This window comes from Pipistrellus kuhlii, unplaced genomic scaffold (assembly GCF_014108245.1).
Source record: "Pipistrellus kuhlii isolate mPipKuh1 unplaced genomic scaffold, mPipKuh1.p scaffold_m20_p_1, whole genome shotgun sequence".
Taxonomy (NCBI): Eukaryota; Metazoa; Chordata; class Mammalia; order Chiroptera; family Vespertilionidae; genus Pipistrellus; species Pipistrellus kuhlii.
This window is the reverse complement of record NW_023425404.1, coordinates 178,985,368-179,011,283: the sequence shown is the minus strand read 5'-3', so window position 1 is coordinate 179,011,283 and position 25,916 is coordinate 178,985,368.

Sequence of the window (25,916 nt, the reverse complement as noted above, 5' to 3'; positions counted from 1 at the left end):
AGGAAATGGTGTGAGAGTGACAGAGACCATAGAGAAAGCTGGCAGAATGGGACAATGCCCAACAGAAACTGTATGGGCCCAGAGACTAGGCTCTGAAGGGAATTCAGGAAGTAAGAAGTAGAAAAAAAAAAAAAAACACAGGACAGATGAGAGAATTGCTGAATGAGCAAAATGATTTGGGAGTCTATAGATATATGGAAGCTATAAGACTGAAAATAATACTGTAAGGTTGAAGAAGAGAAGAAAGAACACACTCAAAATGACTATAATATTGTGATCATTGTTTTAATGTATTTAAGAAAAGAGGCTCTATAATTTTTAGTTTAAATGTAGTGAATGATAGAGAAATAGTGAAATGTATAGTACAAATTTAAGGTCAGGCAAATAGCTTAAGCTTAGAATATCAGAGGGAACAAGCAGTTGAAAGTCGTTTAACATGTGCATTGGTGTCACATTGCTTTTCTCATTATATTCTGGGCTTCAGAAAGTTACTGGTATCTTAAGATTGCATAATTTATACAAATGGGATATTTGTTTGATATCATAAAATTTTGTCCTAAAAGGGGGAAAGTATGGGGAAAATCATGACAGTTTCCATGTACTTTCTCTTGATAGGTGATAATGTCATTTATTTCAAGGCACCTTTGCCCCATGGCTTGAAGCATAGACTCCTGAGCCAGATGGCCTGGGTTTGAAATTTGACTCTGAAACTTCCCAGATGTATAGGCTTGAAAACATCAATCTTAGTTTTCTCATGCATAAAATGGGAGTAACCATAGTGCTTACTTTATAGGATGTCCTGAGCATCCAATAAATGAGTAAATACATGTTGAGCATGAAATCTGGACTACTTAAGACTCATTGTATTGTTCTTGGCTTTGGCTGAAACTCTGAAAAATAGATAAAGTTACATTTATCCTCTCCTTAACACTCCGGTTTTGGAAATAAGGAATGGCAAAACCTGTTACTCTTGGAGTTAAGGTGGCAAAAGGAAGAATAGAGATTTGTCTTTGGCCTAAGAAATTCTGGTTGTTTCCTCCTTTGTTACATAAACCAGTGAGCCTTGTTACATAAACTAGTAAGCCTTCTGTTGCAATATGGATGCCTACATTCTTTTAGTATTTGTGGAGTTATGTACAGCGATTAATTTTGGTTGGAATAAAATTATTCTGTAACAGTTAAGAGGTTTTGTGTTGTTGTTTGTGTGTGTGTGTTTTCCTGAAAGCCTTATTATTTCTTTGTACTTTCTGTGGCAACTGAGCTGTACTTTCTGTGAATCCCCTCCTTTTCTCAGTGGGAAGTGATTACAATATTATGATCCTAGTACAGGTACAGTCATAAACAGCACTCAATAATCAGCAATGGACACTATAGAATTTCTCCTCATTCTACCCCTGTCTTCTCGTAACAACCTCTTTACCATAACAGTAGAAGAAGTCTTGCTTTTCTTAAGCTTTTCTTCATGGTTTTTGACTAGGAATGACAAAGAACACTTTGGTAGCATACAGCTCAGTAGCCCTTGGGAATCCATGTGCCAGGGTTAGCAGCAGATTGGAATGAGTGATATAACACTGACCGTGGCAGCTGCACACAACAGAGGTGCAGTGGCCAGTCTGTAAGAAAGTCCTTTGAGGCAATTTCCACTTTAAAGGCACCTCTTGAAGAATAATTTGTTGGTGCATTTTTAATAACAGTAATCTATTTTCATTTTTTTGCAGTTGACAGCCAAACAGCAATGTATTACAGGGCATTCCCAGTTTGTGGAACATGTTCTTGGTTTTTGATGGAAATGTGGCAGGCAGACAGATTGCCTCAGCACCGAAATCATTCATAGCTGAGTAACCAGCTCTCCCCAGAAAGGTGGAGAGTAATTTGTTGAACATGCAGATAAGTAAAAACAAACTTGAAACTAGAAGACAGATAAGTTCTGGAAATCCAATGCACAGCATAGTGAATATAGTTACCAAAACTATATTTTTTGCTTTAAAGTCACTAAGAGACTAGATCTTAAATGTCCTCACCACAAGAGAAATGAAATTATGTGACATGACAGACATGTTTACTAACACTATGGGTGGTAATCATACTGCAATGTATACATTTATCAAATCAACACATTGTATAGCTTAAACTTACACAATGTTAGAAGTCTATAATATCTCAATAAAATACATATAAATATAAAACAAAAAATAAATATAAAATAAATATAAATATTAAAATATTATATATATATATATATATAGTGTCCAAAAATATATACTTATAATGTCTGTAGATTCTAATACATTTTGAAAATAAAATGTATTTTTAAAAAGCACTGCCTTTATAATAATACAGTATGTATACATTTTGGGGGACTATATATATCTACAAAAAAGAACTATTGACAAATTCTGGGATTTTTAAATTTATACCTATTAATTGCATTTATCAATAAAAATAAGATTTTCTTAAGCAGTATTAATGTTTATATTTTTATAGATCTTTACCAATTTTAAATGAGTAAAGGGTATACACAATCTGGGATTCAAACCTCTGAGTGATTGCACCAATATCAATTCTAGCTAGGAGAAAAATTGCTATCCTAAAAGCCTTTCTAATTAAAAACTAACTGAAAGAAAAATGTTGTTTTCCTCAATTTTTCTTTCAAGTCTATAAAATAAGCAAAGAGGCAATTAGACAATGGCTCCTTTATTTCAGAACATAAAGAAAATTTATAGAAGCAGAATATTAGCAATGAAATATCATTTAATAAAGAAGAACTCCAGAGGAAAGCATAGAGAGCAACAAGAAGAATCCTTTTGTGAGAAAATTTAACCAAGACTATATATTGTCTTTCAGGTAGGAGTAATGATATAAGCACATTCTTCCTCTCTTATGGCTAAAATATTGTTGACAAGAACACTGAGAGATACAGGCACTAACAAGGATTCCCATTAAAATTTCATTATAATAAATGAATTATGTCACACACATTAAAAACTACCATTGTGAAAACTTACACCAAATTTTCAGACTCTTAATAGAGCCTTGAAAGGACAGAGCTTTATGTTCAATATCTTCGAGTTGGCATTGAGACTGAGCATTGAGAAAGCCCCCATAGAGTGGCATTTGATTGAAGTAAAGACAGATTGTCATGTGATCTTTCTTCAGTAGACAAGGTAAGATCCACTATTTTTCAGGACCAGATCTCAGTTAACAGGGCCAGCAAGTGAGAAGGAGCAACCAAGGAGAAATGTAGAATTTGTTTGCTTTAACAGTGTGTATGCGTGTTTTCTGGAGGAGGATGACCTTAGCCGGTAAAAACTATTGCTAATCCCTAACACAGAGGGATTTGCAAGGAGCTATAAGGGCCACTGGGTGTAGGTAGGAAGGTAGAAGAGAACAATGTGTTAACAGGTTGAAAATAAGAATTTCCAGAAGTTTCTTTTGATTAGGAGCTCAGGGACTACCAGGTATAGCAAAAGAGACCACTTACACCAGGATTTTGCAGAAGCCCTTTCATGGTGAAGGGCAAAGGAAAGTGGACCACCGTGGGGTCTAAGGTCTTTAAAGATACTAATCTAATTACTTCTGCAAATGACTGTGTGTGTCTTCCTGCTTGAGCCTGGGACAAATGATCTTTGCTACAAAAATGAGTGATTGTTTGTTAGAGAGAAAGGGAAAGAGCTTGAGCAAATTATTGAACAAGATGTGGACCTTGAGGTAGGACAAAAACAAAGCAGGTCCTGACAACAAAAATAACTGCTCAGGAGTCAAAGAAAATTAGAATCAGTATATATGTTTGGACACTATATATATATATATAATATATATGTAATTATATATATATGTATATACTATATGTATATATATATATAATATTTATATTTATTTTATATTTATATTTTGTTTTATATTTATATGTATTTTATTGAGATATTATAGACTTCTAACATTGTGTAAGTTTAAGCTATACAATGTGTTGATTTGATAAATGTATACATTGCAGTATGATTACCACCCATAGTGTTAGTAAACATGTCTGTCATGTCACATAATTTCATTTCTCTTGTGGTGAGGACATTTAAGATCTTTTTGACATGTAGCAAAAAGAAGGTACTAGACATTTCAATAACACAAGAGGCCTCTATCCTGACCTTCTTATGTCAGATTTGACCTTCTGAGGAAGCATAACAGAGCAAAAAGCTGGGCCTCATCTTTGGACATGGTGATGGTCAGTGACAGCTTGCTGGGCACATGTATTTTTTCCCCCCCAAAGATAGTTACAGGTTCTAACTGGAGGGGTAAAGTCTTCTTAAAGCCACACTATCTAAAAGAAATTTATTGTGGGACACAGATTCAATTTAAAATTTTCTGATAGACACACTGTAAAGAAACAGGTAACAGCAGTTTTAATAATATGTTTGATGTAACACAATCTACTTAAAATAACCCCACTTCCTATGTTTTCAATATAAAATATTATTAAAGAGATATTTTACATTTCTTTTTGACATACTACATCTTTGAAATCCAGAGTGTATTTTATAATAACAGTATAACTCAATTAGGACTAGTCATTTTCAAGTGTTCAAGAGCCACACATTGCCAATAGTTACCATCTGGACAAGTCATTCCTAGAATGTGAATTGAAATTATAGCAGCAAGCTGGAATAAATTATTTTCTAATTCTTAGCCTCTTGATCTACCTCCCACTCTTCCTCCTCAGCAATCTCACTCAATCAAATATTTCTTTCTCCCTCTCTCTCTCTCTCTCTCTCTCTCTCACACACACACACACACACACACACACACACACACACACACACATATATATATATATATATATATATATATATATATACTCATATATGGATGTATGAGTGTATACATAGGTTTCTATGTATTTATACAAACATTTCCCTTTTACTGGCTCTTCTTCCTTGGGCTGGAAAAGCACTCAAGTCCCTCTTATACTTGACTGCAAAGAAAACATTTTCAGTTCTTCTTTCCCTTCTCTCTGAGTTAATATAAGCAGGTTTCTTCTGAGTTTTATATGATCTTCCTTTCCATATTGTCCTATCTCACTCCTCAAACCTGAACTTGGGTCTTGCACAAGCCTAGGATCTTCATCCCCAGAGAATACAAAAAAAAAAGAGATTTCCCTGGTGGTCATTTCTCAAGCTACTGATATTTTCCTTTTGTCCCCAAAATTCCACAGAACCTGCTTTTACCACAATAACAACTTGTGTCTTTATTGCACAATGTAATGACACACTTTAGTCTGTCTTTGCTGTAATCATTCAGTAGTATCTGCCCTCCTCTCTGGGTTTTCCAAACATCAACTTCCCTTGGTCTTAGTGCTGCCTCTCAGAACATTTCTTCTTAGTCTCTTTTCAGGCTTACCGTATTTTTCGGACCATAAGACGCACTTTTTCCCCCCCAGAAGTGGGGGGAAAAAGTCCCTGCGTCTTATGGTCCAAATATAGCCTACACATATACTTTAAAAAAAAGTTTTTTTACTTGCCCGGCTCTGTGTGGTCTCTGTGTGCTTGCCCGGCTCTAAAATGGTTCTAAATGCTGCTGTTCACAGGGTTGATTACATGTGTTTATGACTGTGATGTTGGGTTTTAATGCACATAAAATATTTTAGGACACTATTTGTTTCAGAATCTTTTTTTCTTCATTTCCCTTCTCTAAAAACTGGTGCGTCTTATGGTCCGGAGCATCTTATGGTCCGAAAAATACGGTACATTTTTGGACCCATCACTTACATCCTAGTGTTTCTCTGATCTCTCTCCTATTCTCACATTCAAAAGTTTTATGAGCTCTTTATGTACTCTCATGTCATCAGCCAGGACCTATTTTTCCAATCTGCATTTTTATAAGTATGTTTCTATTGATTTTTAGAGGAAGAGGGAGAGAGGAAAGATAGGAACATATGATAAGAAACATCAACACCAATCAGCCTGCATCCTGGACATGTGCCCTCATTGGGAATAGAACCAGCAGCCTTAAGGTGCATAGCTGGATGGGCAACTACTAAGTCACACCACGCTAGGCCCAACTTATATTTTTAACCCAGAATTCATCAATCCCTGGACTACAAACCACATACCCAGTATCTTAATTTACATCTGTGCTTAGATATCCCTCAGGGAGTTCAAACTCAATATGTCTAAAACATAACCTACCTTCCCCATCAGTATTACTGCTGAATTCCCTACCTAATCAAGAGTATATTCACCTACTCTTGTCACTAGAATTAGTCATTCAGCCACCATTATTTATTCTTCTAACTTCCTTAACTCCACAGTTACGAAGCCATAGTACTCTGTTATTTTTCTAACTTTATATTTCATTCTTTTTGTTACTACTCTATTTAGGTCAGCATCAAAGAGACACAATGGAAGAAGCATCTGGTTTTGATACAAGATTTTTAACCTTGATATTTTGACATTGAAATTTTATATCATGTACCTGTAATAGGTCCTCAAAGGACTCTTCAATCTTCACAATAAAGATAAATACCATAGCATGACCCACAAAGACATTTATGATTTGGTCCCAGTTTTAAAATTTCCACTTTAAAATTTTCTCTTTGTTAATACAGCCAACTTATTTTTTTGGAAGCAAACCTGTGTGTTTTGGCTCATCTTGCCCCCTCTCTCTCGAACATGTTTTATCACAGTAATTCCTGATGGCTGCCTGATCATCTGTTTCTATTTCCAGACTTTGCTGAGATATAAACTCCTTCATGATTCTTTTCCTTGACATCACTCTCCCCTCAATACGTTCATACTTAATATAGCACTCAGTTAATTTAATTGTATGTTCAATTATTCATCTTAGAGGCCTTATCTTCATTGTTACCAACTCTCTTCTATGTAGTAGACACAAGAATATATGAATGAGTAAGTGAATAAATTAATGAGTGACTTGAGGTGAATATTCTGTGTATGGCACTATAGAATTTGGGAGCACAATTGCTTACTATGGCATTGAAAGTGAGGAAAGCATGAGAATGAAAGATCTGGTTAAGTTGATGACATTAAAAGAGGATTTTGGTTTCTAAACCAAGATATATTATAGTACAATGATGAACAGATTATTCTTGGCAAGAATCTAAGACATCTTCTGGAGAATTGGAAGTATGTACTTGACATGTACTCATAAAGAACAGTTCAAAGGGAAGAGAAAAACTGACTCCAGAGAAATTGTGGGGGGTTTTCTGGGGGGGGGGGGGGGGGGAAACTAAAAGACTATTTGCCATTGTTGGAAAAAGCTATATAATGATTATTTAGGGAAAATAATAGGTGGTATATTACTCACATGTAGTTATGGGTTGAGAAATAGATTGAATAAATTGATTAAGCTTAAAATTAGTTCCTAGCATTTCCTTTGGATGCTGTAGTCATTAATCAAATTAGAATAGACTTAGATATTTCTATTAAAACAAGAGAGGGTTGGTATTCAAGTTGGGTGGGGCAGCATCTCAGGTAATTACTGGAGTTGGATGAACAGTGTTAGCCAGGATGATGGAGAGTCAAATATAGCAGCTGTCTGCTGGCTCTGTTGGAGGAGGGCTCCTCAAAGCAACAGTGGCTTCTGCAAGCACCTCTGTCTGACAGAAAGCTGCCTCTTTAGCCTTCATTCTGAACCCAGAAAATTCAGTTCCTCCCCATATGTTCCTGGTGCCTTTGGAGCTGCTGCTCCAGTGCTGGAGCCCAAAGCCAGTGGCATTGTGTAAGTCTGTGTGTGGGCCTTTTAACAGAAATGCCTGAGATTTTAGGCACAATTTCCACTGGCTTTCCAAGTCATAAGTTATGGGGACTTCTCTTCCAAGCACTGGAACCCTGGGAGGCCTGGTACAGGGCTGAGACCCCTCACTCCTCAGGGGGAACCTCCACAGCCAAGACATCCCTCCTGATTGTTATTTGCCAGATGTGGGTGTGGGACCAGCCCGTTTGTTTTGCTTTGCGTTGTTGTTTTGTTTTGTTTTTTGTTTTTTTAATCTCCACCCCTCCTACCAGTTTGGATGTGGCTTCTACTTTAGATCCTTAGCTATAGGATTTCTGTTGAGCTAGATTTCAGGCAGTTCTGGGTTGTTCTTTAGTTTACCTGTAATTTTGATGTGGTTGTGAAAGGTTCCAAGTACCATGTTTACCTCCTACACAGCCATCTTAGCTTGAAGCCTGAAATTAACTCTTTATTGATGTACTAAGCTCTGTCACTAGAACCTAAAAAGAAACCAATTAGAAGTACTATAAAAGCAATTCTTTGGTCTGGTGAGGTAACAGTCCATATACACTCTAATATTCTGTGACAACAGCATAAATCTTCCAGTCTATCAAAGCTTCAGTGCATGAAGTATGGATAGTTTCTCTGAATGGGAAAGTAAAGGGGTACCAAAACAGTAAGAGTTTTAACCTATGTTTTAACATTTAAACCAAAGAAGGACTTAAGGAATATATAGAATCATTTATAGGCTTAGCAAGATTTGTGTGAATGATTGTGACTTATATTTTGCTGAAACATTTATCCAACTGTGAGACTAATCAATGATAAAGTGCTGCCAAAGGTAATATTGGTTCTGTCACATTTTTACAGTAATAAGATTTGAAATTAGGTGAATTTATTCTTGTGGGAAAACAATGATGAGGAATTTCATTTTTCCAATGGAAAAAAGATTTGTGGGGGGAAATTTATCATTCTTGCCTTGCTTTTTCTAAATGTGCTGAAGACATGTAGTTTTAAAACTGAAACATTAATTATTTTACATCTTATTAGCTCTTGAAAATGGATCGTTAACCACTAGGTAATTGTAAATGCTTAATGATAATTTCTGTAAGAGATCTTTTCATTTAAGAGTTGTTAATTCAGTAGTTACAAGGGGACCTTTTATGGAATATCTGATAGAAAATGTTTTAAAACTGCTGAGATAGTCACAAGTAACATTCAATTATTCATGATTTTGTGTTTCTAAGCATCATTTCAACCTCTGCACTTATGGAGACTGTCTTAGGTAATAATCAAAATAATTAATTCTATCTTATTGAATGGCAGGCACCATTAGTTGAACATTGTTGATGTAGAACAGCATCAATATTAGATTGATGGTAGCATGAAACTAATATATTCAATTAAAATAATTCATAACCAAAACACAAACTAACAAGTATAAATAGGAATGGAGACGCTAATAATCTTTATTTATCATATTTTAATATATTGAAATTTCTGCCCACAAAGTTGATTTTTATACATAATTGACTTTGATAGATTAAAAGAAGATATAATGGAAAACTTTAAATTACTGGTGAAGGGTTTTAGTGAGTCATTTGCAGAATATAGAACTAGGACTCAGAGCCTTGACCCTTTGGTACAGCTGATGGAGTAACATTTCAAGTGATAGTAAAAATCTCTTATAAATTTTGCTGCATTTGTTATTTGATCTTTTATATTAAACTAGAGATTTGGTGCATGAAATTTATGCGGGGGGAGGGGGAGAGGGAGGGGGCAGGGAGAGGGGTGCTCAGCCTGGCCTGTACCTTCTCGCAATCTGGAACCACTGACTTCTAACTGCTCACCTGTATGTCTGCCTGGTTGCCCCTAACTGCCTCTGCCTGTCTGCCTGCCTGCCTGCCTGATCTATGGTATACCAAGAAAATAAAATATAGAAACAAAAAAACTATAGAGTCAAAAGATTTGGAGTCAGGTCCTATCAGAGATGACTGAATTGATTAATTTTCTCTCTGATAGAACTCTCATCTGAAAAATGGGGATAGTTATACTTAATTCACATTGATTTTATGCAACTAAGATTAGATAAATGTAAAAGTAATCTGGAAACTATAAAGAATACTAATGGGTTATAATTTGAATCCAAAAAAAAATGCTAATCTTTTAATGATCATTCCCTGAGAAACATTTTTGGCTGATTCAAATCCAAAGTGTGACAATTTATTGACTATTTCAACAAGAATATAGAGAAGGAAAAGAGAAAGAAGTAGAAATAATTTCCTTTGTCAGAATCTGTTTTCCTTTCACCTCACCTTCTCCATTCTTTGCACCTGATCAGTATCCATCTTAAAGTTGACAATGGAAAATGAAGGAGGGAAAAATTTAGTGTCTTAGAAGTAAGGGCATGAATCAGTTCTAAACTATGCGTATTCATTCAATCAAAACTATGGAAGGATATAAGGTCTATCCTTTTCAAAAGAGAAAGAAAAGGCAAAATCATTAGTGTTGTGTCATTTGTAAGACAATAATAAAGAAAGTTAACATACAATTTATCACCACTATTCAAAATATGTTTTAATTAAAAGATAAACTCCAAATTAAGGTAAAGATTAAGCCAGTGATAATTATTTCAAGAGGAATAGACCCTTTTATATGTTCAAAGGTGGCTATAATTCTTTATTCCTACTCATGCTTTGAATATTGCATAGTTATGAGTAGATGATAAAGAATATGAAAAATAAATAAAACAAAAAAATGCCTACATGAGTTAGCAGCAATTTATTTTTGATTCTTCTGTTACCTTAGCAATAATCCTGCAAGATATTTAAATCCTGTTCTGAAATAAACACAATTTTATGTCCATTATAAAACAGACACACTATTTCACACATGAATTCTTTCTATTGTTTGGTATTTTACTAATATTCACATCCCTAAACCCAAGTCTGAATGATGAAATAGCAAAGAAATGGAAAGAAAAAAATTGTTCATTGATGTCAGTCAGTTCAGCAAGTCAGAGTCTATGTGTGACTCTTTTCCTAAATCAGCCAGTGGTTAATGGACTAAACTGATACAAATCTATGTAAATAATAAGTTGTGATGAGTTATCTGACTCATCTGACACCAAGTCATGTTAAACCAACAGATCATGCATTATTAACATTAACACCACAGTGCACCAATCTCCCTGCACATTCACCAGAGATGGAAAACAACTAGTAAATTGTTAAGAATGCCAGAATATTCTGAGTTAAATCACATTCCTTGAGCATGCTGTTTTATAACTTTTTAAAAAATATATATTTTATTGATTTTGTACAGAGAGGAAGGGAGAGAGATAGAGAGTTAGAAACATCGATGAGAGAGAGTCATCAATCAGCTGCCTCTTGCACACCCCTTACTGGGGATATGCCCGCAACCAAGGTACATGCCCTTGACCGGAATCGAACCTGGGACCCTTCAGTCCCCAAGTCGACACTCTATCCATTGAGCCAAACCGGTTCCGGCTGTTTTATAACTTTTGAACAAAACAAATAACATCAAGGACTTACAAGTACCAACTCTAATAAGGGCAAATTTAAAAAGTCATGAAATTTTCAACTTAGAGGAATTTTTGTGAGAATATGTTTAATGATAGTAATCAGTTTTTCTCCACAGAAATACAAAATGTATTCAGTAGTTCTGTTTGAATGATCTTATGCAACATTTTGATTTGATTCATGCTTATAGTCCTAAGTGCAAGTGAGTGAGATTCATCACAGCGTGCAGGAAAGTCCTCAATACTTCACTCCAAGATTTATCTTAAATCCCTCTATCCAAAGTCAATCCTATTCATTCTAGCCCATTGGTGAGCGCCTACTGTACAGTGGACATCACTCTTCACTTATGAGACAAATCAATAGTGACATAAATTACCTGCCCCTAGAGAGAATGAAAACAGCTTGGGCCTCAACTTTATTTTGCAGGGTGTTAAAAACGTGGAACTTTGCCGAAAACGGTTTGGCTCAGTGGTAGAGCGTCGGTCTGCGGACTGAAAGGTCCCGGGTTCGATTCCGGTCAAGGGCATGTACCTTGGTTGCAGTAGGGGCTGTGCAAGAGGCAGCTGATCGATGACTCCCTCATCGATGTTTCTAACTCTCTCTATCCCTCTCTCTTCCTCTCTGTAAAAAAAATCAATAAAAAATATATTATAAAAAAAAAAAGTGGAACTTTGAAAGGGCATCTAGCTGCAGTGGAGAGAATGGGTTGGGGAAGACAGCTATGAGAAAGCAACAGTAGGGCCATGTGATCATGGGTAAGAGTAGGTGGGCAGCCGCAGCCTGGGATTGGGATGGAAGGAAAGGAATGCTCCACTCTTCGCTTATTTGGAGCTCTCCATGTCTTGATTCCTTCTTTGTTTCCCTCAAACTGTCAACTCTTGATTTCTTCTTCACTCTCACTCAGTGCCCAGGGTAGAGTTATGCACAGAGAATGTTCTCAACCAGCTTGTTAAATGGAAATGGAAATTTCAAAATAGGCATTTTTAAAGGTCTTAAAATACCATCCTCAAATAACCACTATGAAAACCTTTCATCTATGTATCTGTACACAGACTTGTCTCAATAAGTATTTGACTGAGTTCTCCATCTCCCTTTCTTCTTGTCACTATATATGGATTTGGTGGATACTAACAGAATTGAGTCCATCGTGTTAATTTCCTCAATAAAGTTTAACAGAGATTATTGCTAACCTGCCTTTGCTGGCTCCTCAAGCAGGGAAAGGGCCCCATGACTTAGGGATGAAATTGACCATTTTTCACCCCAAATTGACCTGTCATTTCATGTTGAAGGCAGTAATTCTATTTTATGAGAAGTTATTTATAGAAGCTTTTATGAGAAAAGGTACTGTCAAAGTCTGTTAGTATCAATTTTTTTCTGGCAAAGTGCTGAACCTTGAAAAATAGATATAAAATAATTAACATATATTTAGATTAGATTTCTAACTTTTAAGAATCTCTGTAATTCATTCATTTGCAAAGCAGTTACGGGAATAAAAGTCTATCCTTACTAAGAATGTATACCTTTAAGAATATTACTTTTTAAAAATTATTATTTGAAGAAGAGGTTTTAAGCAGAGAGCCCTGTGCATCATGTTTTAAATTAGAATAAATATTTTTTAAAGGCTGGCCATCTTCACAAACTTTTCAAAATTATGTCAAAGCATAAGAGCATGTTATATTTCTAAAAAGGCAGAAATTGCTAGCTTAAGTGTCATGCAAATAGGCTTGCCATTAAGGTATTGCCTTCAATAGCATTTATTTCTCTAAAACTCAGAAGTAGGTCAACTATACCATTATCATTCACCTTGAGGTTGCTTAATAAGGTGCAGCTTTAGAGAAAAAAATTAACATAATAAGTTAGTCTTGGAGAAAAATCCCTTATATTTATATTGCAAATGAATGTATTCACCTGCTATGAGAAATTCCCCCTTTCAAGGCAATCTCTTCAGGGCCAGATTTATCATTGATAAAATCAAATAATTTTTACCTCCTCAGAATTTTGAAAGTCTAAGAGTAATGAGTTTATTCTCTTTCCAGTAGTATGACTTTGTGCTAAGAATCCCACTTGCTTAAGAATGAAGGGAAGGAAGCACATATGATTTTTCCTTAACTTCTCTGCTTCCCTGCCTGAGGGTTCTGCCAACATGCTGTTTGATGGCTCTCCTTGCCTAAGCAGCAGCCTAGCCTGTTGTCCACTTACTTAAATATGGAAGGCTATGTTGGCAGAGCAGACTCTGAGCCCACTTCCTGAGCAGTTGACCTGCTTGTACATGACAGGTCTGTCTTATTCACCAATTGCTGTTATAGAAGCTGAAACAAAGCACTTAGTTACGGTAGAAGCCACTTCTAGAAGGTCAGCCATGCCCAGGTTGTGCTTATAAATAGAACTGATTCCTATCGGTAAGGCATGGAAACCTGGCCTGTGATATAATGAGGTCTAGTGTCTAGACTAATAATTTTTTCTTCCTTTTGAGCAGAGTTAGAGAGGTAGATGAGAAGAGAGGTAGGAGCTTTTATAAGAAGTTCTCAAAAGACATAGACAGAAAAGCAAGGCAAATATTAATTTAAGTCAGCATTTTCTAGTATGTGTCCTACATATAATAAACATATTTCTGATTATGTTAATTCATGGATTTTTTATTAAATTATAATGGTCAATGGATTTCTATGTATTCAATCAATGGTTTTCAAGACTTTAGGAGAAGAAAAAATATTAGGTAGAACAATAAAACCATTGCTCATTTTTAATTTAGAGTTTTGTTGTTGTTTTTTTCCAAAGCAAGACAAGAGTCTTGGTCAATAGACAGCAAAATTTGTTATAGAAGTTTGCTATAAAAGTAGAAAGAATTCAAAATAGTATGAAGTTGCATCCTTGCACAAATAGAAATACAAGATTTGAAGCAGAAAGGGGGAAAGAAATTATGGCAATTAATAACTTTGATTGAGCAGCTCCATGTACCAGGAAGTTTTGAGGATTTAATACAATTTTTATTATAACTTTCTTGTTTTTTTTCATGCTATCTATATGAAAATATGTAAACAAATGTAGGAAGGTTAACTAACGTGCCCAAGTTTAAACAGCTGCAAGTGGCAAAGGATAGGTTAAAATTCAAGAATTCTGGGACCAAAGTTAGTACTTTTGATGCTATACTACCTCTACTGTTGTACAGAGAGTTCAGAAACAATGTTCCTTACTTCCAACAAACTCATTTCCACAGCGTCAAACTTTAAGACAAGAAGTATGAAAGGAGTGGAGTGGAAAAGATGATTCAGTAGAGATCTCAGAGAGATTGAGGGAAAGCTGACCAGAAAAAGGAGTGCTACTCTTGCCTTCATATTTTAAATCTAGAAGATAGCCTCAAAAAGTGCCGCTGTGCCTCATGTACAGCCAAAGTCATATGTAAATTGTGCCATTGAGGTTTAGGTAAAACGAGTTCAGTTTTGCTTCTCTGTTGCATGAAATTGGTCCAGAAATTCTTGCATGTGCTAGAGCAGAAGAGAATCGTAGCTGTGTTGAGGAGAGTTCAGAAGAAAGCCATAGGTAGTATGACATAGGTAGCATGGCTAAAGGGTTGAGAGACCAAAGGCTGACTGAGACCAGGAGATCTGCAATGTCAGGGAAAACCAAAGTGAGGCCAAGTCATCAAAGGTTTTGACCTCAGCTATATAACAGACCATGTATACATGAGTATAAATGCCAGCAGTAAATCCTGAAGGAAGAGGTCAAGACACTGCTTAAGATCACTTATATGTCCAAGGCTATAACCTCCCATCCTTAGGCATCAGAGGCAATGTTAAGTTTCCACTTAATTCCAGGTTCATCTACAATTGGATTGTCTCTGAACTTCTGAGTATTTACAAAAAAAAAAAAAAAAAAAAAAAAAAAAAAAGTCTTTGTCTGAAATTGCTTTGTACTGGAAAGATTTGAGCTATAGTGAATTAGCACTTTTAAATTGGTTTCTCGCTCTTACTCCATCACACCCCACTACCCAGAAAAAGTGGAGATTAAAATAGCTGTAACCAAAAAAAAAAAAAAAGGAAGGAACTTTGCACAACCTAATTTTTAGAGTGTTCAGTTTCAAGAAGCAACTACACAGATACTAGTTCTAAGTGATGATAATAAAAATTATTCAATCACAGTTTGATTCCTGGTCAGGGCACATGCCCCAGTTGTGGGCTTAATCCCCAGAGTGGGGCATGCTGAGGCAGCGGATCAATTATTCTTTCTCATCACTGATGTTTCTATCTTTATCTCCATCTCCCTTCTTATCTGAAATCAATAAAATACATATATTAAAAATAAAAATTATTCAATATTTGCTTGCTATAAATGATTGGAAAATATTGAGTTGAAAAAAATTAAACAGGTTTTCATGGTGTAAAAATTCTCAGAAACTCAAATTCAGTCATTAGCATTATAAGAGAAGAACATACAATGCCTAGTTGAGAAATGTACTGGTCCCAAATAGTTGTACATGTTAAATTTTTCATAATAAATTTCCATTTAACATAATTAGTTCTCCACAGAACATTTTTTGGAAATTGATGGTTTGGGTCAATTTAAGGGATCTATGTGATTATTAAACATTAAGTTAGAAGATTCAAATCCATGAAAACTCACACCCATCCACACAGACAGAGGGGGGGAAGGAGGGAGAAAGAGAGAGAGATATCCTTGGAAGCATTCTATAATTACTTATTAATATTTTAGTAAAAATTATCAGAAAAGTATCAGAGCTGATAATCTTATTCTACTAATCTGCATCAAGTTCTAATTTTGTTCCAAACAGTGAGGTTGATTTCCCCCCCTCAGTTGTCTCTCACAAGGCCATCTAAGCACTATTAGCTATAGTAAGATGCTCTAAATTTTGAGTGAATACTAGTGGAGAAAATGTAAACAAACTTTTTTTCTGTCTACTCAAGCACAACATTCACTTTAGTGCAGATGATCAAAAGCTGCAGGATTCATTTCACAGTGTGACCATCAGTTATTAATTTGTACTAGATTTTTGTCTAAGTAAATATCTTCTAGAAATATCTAGAATACAAAATAGGAACACTTGATAAAATCCACATATTTTTATTCTTTTGTTTTTAATCTACATGTCTCACTTGAAAAAATTGTCAGTTGTTTATACAAATGAACATTTTGCTTTCTTGAAGCCCTCTTTTAAGACTTTTGAGGATGGTCCATTTTATCTGATCTTCAGAGACATCACTGCTGACTCTCAAGACAGGTGTTGTAACACAACAGGTAGAAAATTCACAGCACATTACATCTTTTTCTTCCTAAAATACAAAGAGATAAACACAAACTACTGCTCTCAAGAACAGAAAAATTTCTATACAATCCTTCAGACCCTAATAACAGTATTTCCCTTTTAGGAAAGCCCAATCGCATGGGGAGGAATGGATAACTGAAGGGAAAAATTGAATTTTCAGGAAGTAGCAGGATTTTACTAGGGTGTTTGGTTTGCTTTGCTTTGCTTTTCCTTGCACTGACATGCAAGTCATACATTTCTGATTGCAAAACAATCATTGATGTGGCAATACTTTCAAACATGTAACTTTGTTAAGTGAATAATTCACCATTTCTTCTGAAACCCACAAATAGAAAAGTGATGATGTGACAATTCTAAACAATATTAAGGTATGAAGAATGATTTATACTACTTTTTTTCTTAAAAATTGCATAAAGTTTGGTGTCTGTGTTAAAATAGACCTATAAAGGACCTGGAGATTGTCTAGGAAGTAGCAAACCAAGATTTTTAAAAAACAGCAATTTGGATGGATGGGAAAATGCATGTAAAAGTTTCACATAAATCTGAGAGTGACTACATTTTCTCTCTTGCTCTCCAAGTAATTGAATGGGAGAGAAATAATGCTAGTTTCTAGTGCACAAAACAAGAGTATGAATGAGCTCACTTTTGGTCAAACATGAGTGGCCTTGCCAGCAGCATAATTAACATTTTATCTCATCTTGGGAGAGCTGTGAGGACCTAATGGTTAAAGGCAAGCATCAACCTGGATGATTTAGGTGTTCACCTATAATAATTTGAGGCTAAATAATCTATCCATTTAAGGTCACCCAGCTTCGTTGTTCCAGCACATTTTACTCTCTTAAACATAATTTTTTCCTGGCATTTTGTCCTTCAGTTTATGATGGTAATCCCAGAAATGAAATAGCATGTCATAAATAGTTTCAAAATACAAACTGTTATTCAGAAAAACACTTAAACACAGCAGGTGTTTGTGATTCAAATTACCTGCCACAAAGCTAACTTGTGTTGCAGCCATCAAAAAAGAAAAGAAACTGCCCACATTTCTTTGCAAGCCTTTCAAATCTACACATTTTCAGCCACTATAATGATTTAAATAAAGGTTACAATTGAACTGAGTGGCAGAAAATCACAAGTCAAAATGTTAAGGTCATTTCCCAAGATAAAAATTCTCCATGATGATGTATTGATAGAAGGCTTTCATTATTATGATTATGGAAAAGCTGAAAATGTTTAAATAACTTGAATAAAGAAAAAAAATAAAATTTAGGAGAATAGAAATGGAAATATAATATAAAAAGCAGAAATGAAGGAATAAATGCATAACAAGGGAAAAATAAGATTTTTTATACATAAGAACATGTAAAGTGAGTGCTACAAAGGTGAACAAATAAGGGTCATGCAAATGTTTTATATTCAGTAATAAATCAATGTCTTAGATTTTTTTCATTCAAAATCAAAACTTTAAATAATAAACATATGCAGATTTGTTCAATTTCAAAAACATTTATTGACTACTAGTTCTGGTCCCAGTCTTGATATTATAGAGGATTCATGGATTAATTAAACAAATGTTGCCCTTATGCAAAAGTTTGGTTGTAGTTAAGATCATAGTGAAAAGTCATTAGTGGAATAAGTATGAAAAGAAAAATGTAAAGAAGATAATTTAAAAAAGGGTAGTTTTTAGGAGTTTAGGAAGTACCTTGTATGTTCTTCTTCAGGCCCAGGTTAGAATATAAATGTAAAAGCTCTATTTCTCCTCTCAAGACATTTCAAGGAAATAGGTCATATGTGCCTAAAAACAATTTAAGATCCTTAAAGAATAGAAGAAGATAAGGATTTTGAGTCATAATTATAAATTTGATTGCTAAGGTTTACAAATGTTAGATGTGAATATGTAGAAAAGGAAGATACCATAAAGGGAAGTATCAACTCTCTCTTGGGTGACTGAAGTTAACCTAGTTAAGGAGTATCAGAAGGAGCATAACTGAGATAGAGCACAGTGTAAATGATTAGCTCATGTGAGGCTACTGAGTTGCAGCACCCTCTTAGATATCCAAGTACTGAGTTACTGTGGAAAACACAGATATTTACATTATGATTCATAATAGTATAAAAATTACAGTTATGAAGTATCAACAAAAATAATTTTATGGTTGGGGGTCACCACAACATGAGGAACTGTATTAAAGGGTCGAGGCATTAAAAAGGTTGAGAACCACTGGCTTAGAGGCTAAGGAAATGTCTGACTTTCAGACCAATAACCATGATTACACTGTACATTCAGGAAAAGGAGAAGAAGGAGGGAATGTGGATCTGACTGTTTTCCTTTTACCATCTGGAGAGTGCTGACGTAGTACATGCAGTTTGACTGTACCTACTTCTTGGACTAATTTTGGAAAGAACACAAATAGCATGCATTTTGATTTCCAGAACATTTTTTTTTATGTGTGAAAAGATGTGAGTGTATGGATGAGTCAAAGGATAAGTTTCTGTGAATCACTGGGGACTGAAGAATAAAAATGCCAATTTCAATCTCTAGCAAATGACAGATGTGATAAACATTTATGAAACAAGATTATCTGTACCACAACATGCAGCAAAATGAAAATGCTATGTAGAGTTCTTTCTTTATTATAAGTTCCTGAGTACGGGAACTTAAAAGACTACGAGTGGCACAGAGAATGAGCCAGAGCCAAGTTACCAAAGGGTCATAGGTTCAATTCCCAGTCATAGGTTCAAATACCTTGGTTGCAGGTGTGGGAGGCAACCAATCTGTGTGTCCCTCTCATGTTGATGTTTCTATTTCCCCCCCCCCCACCTCCCTCATTTCTATCTCTCATTTCTCTCTCCCTCTCTCCCCATTCTTCCCTCCCTTCCAAAATCAATGGTGAGGATTATCCTTTGGTGAGGATTAACAAACAACAACAACTAAAATAATAAATCTCCAGTCAGTCTTTTCTTGGAAGTCCCAAAAGATATATATCCACAACTATTTGGCTTCAATTCTTAGATGCTTCACAGACATCTTAAAAATGGAACTTTTGACCTCCATTCATTATAATTTCCCTTTAATAAGTAAATTGTTCAAATTAGAAAACCATGAGGCATATCTCCTTTCTCTCTTTCACTTTTGAAAAGTAATCCATCAATAGATCTTATCAGATCTACCTCCAAAATATACCTGGAATCCATCAGGTCTCTACTATTTAATCTGGCCATTTTCCCCTTTCATCTGACCTATTGTAACAGTCTTCTAGCTGGTCACTTTACTTCCATTGTCAACCCCTCAATAGACTCTCAACACATTGGCCAAAGACATCTTAAACATAACTTTAATCAATGTGCCATAGATAGCTTTGCCCAACCGCTCAAAGCTATTTATGGCACATTGATAAAATTCCTTCCTATGGCCTACAAGGTTTTGTTTGACCTAGCCCTTAGCTCTCACCCATTTAATACCACCTTCTCCGCAGGCCTTACTCATCACCTTCCTTGCTCTTTCTTGATTCCCCATGTTAGGTCCTTTGCACATGTTTTTCTTTCTGCTGAAATGCTCTGCCCTCCATACTCATATGTCAGTTCCTTTCTACTCCTTTAAGTTTTGGCTTAAATTTCACCTTTTCAGGAAAGACTTTTTTGGCCTGTCTCAGTCCCATATTTCTTTTTCTAAAAATATGTTTTTATTGATTTCAGAGAGAAAGGAAGAAAGATAGAAAGATAGAAACATCAATGATGAGAAGGAATCATCATTTGGCTGCCTCCTGCACTCCTACTGGGGATTTAGCTTGAAAACAGGGCTTGAGCCCTGACCAGGAATCAACTGTGGCCTCCTGGTTCATAGGTTGATGCATAACCACTGGGCTATACCAGCTGGGTAGATTTGATTATTTAGAAAATATTATTTCTATGAAACTTAATTTATAATCATCTAATAAATTTCTCCTTTTACTAATTTACTGATATATCAAATATAAGCATTAGGATAGCAGTGAGCATTTCTGTGCATTTTTTACTGATGACTTCAGGGCCTGTAATATTGTAAACACTAAGTAAATATTTGTTCAATCAATTTAACAATTGGTTAATCATGTGTCAATTAATACTTCATGCTTTAAAAAAGCCTCTAGGGAAAAATTAATTATGGGATTTATCTTTTGTCTGAATAAAAATTGATGTCCAAAGTTTGTTTTACAAAGCAGTTCTTTTCAGGGATGACTTAAAAGAAAAAAAGAACATGGGGAGATGTGTTTTCTCTATAGATCACAAACACCCACCTTAGAACAGCTTCTGGGACCTTTGAGCTAGTTAGTAGTGTACAGCAAACTAGTCCCACCGTTAACTAAGCAATGCCTACTTTACAGACTAAAAGTAGATATCTGGACTTCATTTGATGGGCACCCTTGCCATTTAAATTCTCAATCCCACACTTCACCTCTAACAACCAATTAAAATGCATGGGGGAAGTTCACACCTTAGTATCTTCCCACATAGCTATCTATTTATGTAGCAAAATCTGTCAACATGACAAGAAGAGATAGAATTTTTCTCTGTTCAGGAAGTACACTGACAGCACTAACAACGGAAGTCAAAGCAAATTGAATTTGTGTATTTCTGCCCATCCAAAGGTATCACGTACAGCTACAAGTATGTTCCCTGGCTTATAGCTGTATAACTTCCTAATTTATAGTTCCTCGTACTTTTCTGTTCTCCTTCTTCCCCACCTATCTCTAAAGATGCACACATTGAAGATGCAGTGATAACACGAAAGACAGGTGGCCAAAATTAATATTTATCTATCTAGTATATACATACATCCATACATATCTATGTATACATACATATATACATTTTTTTTACCTCTGAGAGTTGGTTGTATACATCATAGTGCTATATTTAATCTTATGTACTAAACATGTACAGTACACATTTGAATGAATGAACAATGGTTTCTATTGTCCTTTTGAATATATATATAAAGCATTAAGTATTAATTAATCATTAGGGTGACTGGTTGTTCTAATTAGGAGCCAGGCTAGAATATGAATAAACTATAACATAACCAAAGAATTTAATCAAGCTTGATGTCAGACAGCTTTTTTTATGACAAATCACCCCCAAATGTGCATACAACAACACACATTTATTTTCCCACTCATAGGTCTGTGTCTGATTCATCTATATTTATTCTATATTTTATATTCATCTATATTTATTTGACCAAGGCTAAAAGGAAAATAGCTACTTAGGGCTATGTTTTCCTCATTGGAAAGTTCTGGAGTTTCCCAAGGGACAAGCAGAAACTTTAGGTGCCTCCTAAACTGTAACTGGTACACTGCCACCTCTGCCCGCATTCCTTTGGCACAACTTAGCTGCGTGTTGGGGAGATTTAGCATGCATCTTTCCAGAAAAAGGAAGCAAGAGAGGAAGTGGCTTTGATTGGAGGTTGACATCTATCAACACAACCCATTCTGAGATCATTTTGAAGAAATCATGCAGTTTTGAGCTTTGTGGTTTCCATTTCATATACTGTTATAAACTTTTCCTTGCTTTTTCATTTCATTTCATAAGTCATATGATAGACATATTATTGTTTGCACATGGCTGGTGCATAGATATTGCTGTCTGTGCACCAGCCATGCTGACTTCACTGTTTCTCAGACATGCCATGTTCTTCTTTGCCTCAAGATTTTTGCCTGTTCTTCCTTCTACCTGAACCCCTATTTCCACCTCCCTCTCTCTCCTTTCTTGATTAACTCCTGCCCATTTACCAAATCTCAATTTAAATGCCACTTCTTCAGGGAATACACAAAAATCCCCAGGGTAGGTGAGTTCTATATCCAGCACTTCATGCTCAATACATTTTAAATTCTCTTCCATATCTGTCTTTTGCCCTAGCAGGAAAGCTACCTCTAAGGAAGAAGTGCTTACCCACCAGAGTGGTTGACTAATAATACAATTTGTTTGCTTATTTGTTCAATTATTTAATCAAAGAGGTGGTAAAAAAAATGTTTTAAGAATTCTTGCAGGTTTTAGTTTTCTCCAAAATCAACAATGTAGGTGTTTCTATGCACCACAGAAAATACTTAAAAATAAATTGGTTTCTTGATATTAAAGAAATGTATATATTAAAAATGCAATAGTAAATTATAGGAGTCACCAATGCAAGTATGTTCATTTGAGATCATATTCTTTAGACCAACACAGATGGTAACTTTGTCTAATAGACATAAATATAATCACCTCTTTTACCCTTAAATATTTCATGCTTCTTTTCAAATTCAATATCTTGGTCTAGTGCATTTTTTGCACACTTCATGCCAGTCTCTAAGACAATTTATAAATTTACGTTTTTCATTTATCTAATATTCATTACCTGTCTACTACATACCAGATATTCTTTTCTGTGCTTTTTAATAAAAGTTATTTTAATAGGATGAAAATGTACATATTGACCTTAGAGTTGTAATATATAGGTCATCTAAAAATGAATTCCTCATTTTATGAAGAAGAAATTAAACCACTGTAATCTCTAAGAATGAACATCTATAAGTTGTTCATTGTAGTACAGTGAATTTTATTATCTGGTTTATTACCTCATTGAAAATATGTCTATCATATGATAGAATAAATGAGGATAAAATTTAAAACTTTCCTCTTATTCTAAAACAAAGGAAATGAGTGGTTTATGCTGTCAATCAATTACAATCTACTGTTGATCCTTAAATTCTGTCTTTTACTAATTTGCTGGCTTTTGTTTTCTTATGGCATCTTCTGTCTTTAATACAATTGAGATGGTTCGTCTGAAAAAAATTTTTTTTATGGAGAATTCTGCTCTGTGACTCTTCTACTTTTTTGAGCTTACAAAATATCCTTTATATCTTCATTGCCACAGATGTTGGCTTTGTTGTAATGCAATTAGACATGAAACAATTAAATGATGCATAAAGAACATCAATGTCAGATTAGGCTCTCAAAGTCATTAGCAGACAATGCAACCATCACCCTAATAGTGTGTATTTTTGAGGAAGCAAAATTGTCAATATACTTTCCACTTATTTCCTATTTCTTTTTAAAAGCAAATAAGATAGTGCTTTATTTGCTTCAGTAGTTATGTTTTCAGAAACTAAAGAAAAAGGATCTCAGTAATGCCAAGTTATGGTTAAACTCATTTTCTAAATTTATAATAATCTTGAAATTCATAGTACATACAGCTGTGAAAACTAGTCAAGTGATAAAGGAAAGCAAACTGTTAAGCTTGTTTCTGGTTGGCATGGACACCAAGGAACAGAGAGAATAATCACTGGTCTTGAACACCTAAGGATGTACTACACAGGTAAATACCATCTTTGCATTCTATTCAAAGTTAAGCAAAGAAAAAAACTAAAAAAAAAAGTAATTAAGATTATGTAAAAGCAAGACATTTATGAGTTGGTAAAATTAAATGTCTCCTTAGCTGATAATCTCTCCTTTGAGATGCATATTTAGTTTCAGTTAAAATGGGGACTGAAAGAATTTAACTTTATTTGCATCTTAATATCAGTAAAATGCACTACAATGAAATTCTGGTTTCACCTGCTGAGCCCATGTCTTCTCTCTCTCTGTCACTCCCCCTTCCTTCCACTCTACCTAAAAATCAATAGAAAAATATCCTCAGATAAGGATTAACCAAAAAAATAAGAAAATAGAAAGTAGTTGGTACCAAAAGTAGTTGGTTGTATTGTTTTTAATTGTACAAAATGCTGTTTAATTCTTTTGTAGTTAAATTTATTGTCTTGACAGTGTACTACTAAATGTAAATGAAAAAGCAAGTGTAGAATCAGTAGTTGTTTTCTTCCTAAGCAATTGAGATCTATAATAATGACAACTTGTTAATAAAAGTAGTATTTATTGTTACTATAAGCCAGGAAATGTCCTAAAGTTTTATTTGTTTTCAGTATATTCTAACTATAACACTAAGGCTCTCCATACCAATTAAATAGATGAGGAAACTTAGGCATAGCTTGTCAAATGTTATATACCACTGCTGGCATGGAACAGGAAGCAGGAATGAAGTAGACTTCATTGGACAGGTACAATAAATTGAAATAATGAAATACAAACTAAGGGTGTTCTTTTTTTTCTGGAGAGATGATTAAAAGTGAAAAAACCTCAAGACTCACGGACATAAATTTCTAACAGTGACATTTTAAGCCTTGATTGACAAACAAAGGAAGATATTTGGGCATTTCAACAAAATAAATTACTGAGTTTCTACTTTGTTCTGAAACAACCAAAAGAAGTGGCTCACCGTCTGGCCTGGAGGAGACCCTGGAATTGCTACAGAGTTATGCTCAAATCTCCCTTCCCACCACTCCCCACTGATCACATTCAGTGTGTGAGCACATATGGCCTCTATTAACAGCATTCCACTGGGAAGCAAGGTGGATTTTTGACACATGGGCACATAGGGTCATGATTAACCCAATATAATCTCACTAAAAAAGGTTCTATCATATAAAACAATGAAGGAAAAATGCCTAACTTACAAAATGACAGAGAAGAGGCTTGACAATAGCAGGGAGAATAGAAGTTAGTGGAAAACTTCTGCACTTGGTGGCTTCCGGCATTAAAATTTCATCAGGTAGCATCCTCCCCAATATCCCAAACCCTCCTCTATTAATAAAATGTATTGAGTACCTTCCTTGGAAGTATAAATTACAACTGGAAATCAAGAAAAAAAATTGTTGTTATTTGCAGATGTGATAATTTCCTAAGTAGGAAACAAAAGTCTCTATAGAAAATTTTTCTAGAGTGAATTAGAAAGCTCAGCAAGTTTGCTGCATATAACACCAATAGGCAAAAGTTTTGTACTTACACATCAGTACTAATTATAAAATACTAGTGGCCTGGTGCACAGATTCGTGCACATTGGATGAAATGAATTAGAAGACATATTTTAATATCATTATTTGCTCTTTCTATGTAATAGAAGTGCCAACCAAATTCATGATTGACAGTGACAGATGGAAACACACCTGTACAATAGGGACCAGTGAGAGCTTTATATGCATCACGCATGTGCGAGTCAACCTAGCCTTTTATAGATATAGAATAAACTTGCTTAATTAGACCTGCTTTCTGATTTAAACTTTTTTCAGCCCAGTGAAGCGCCCCAACTTCTCTTTCAGGTAATTGTCAACAACACAGCAATAAATATCAATACGAAGCAGATGTTTGTAGATCACACAGGGAGAACAAAGGGTAAAATATTTAACTGTAACAGTATTTGACTATATTGTGCACAATGAGAAAACCTGAAGTCATTGTCAAGGTTCACCATTTCTTCTTTTTAGTCAGGTCAAGTTTCTAAGCTTTCTAAATCTTTGTTT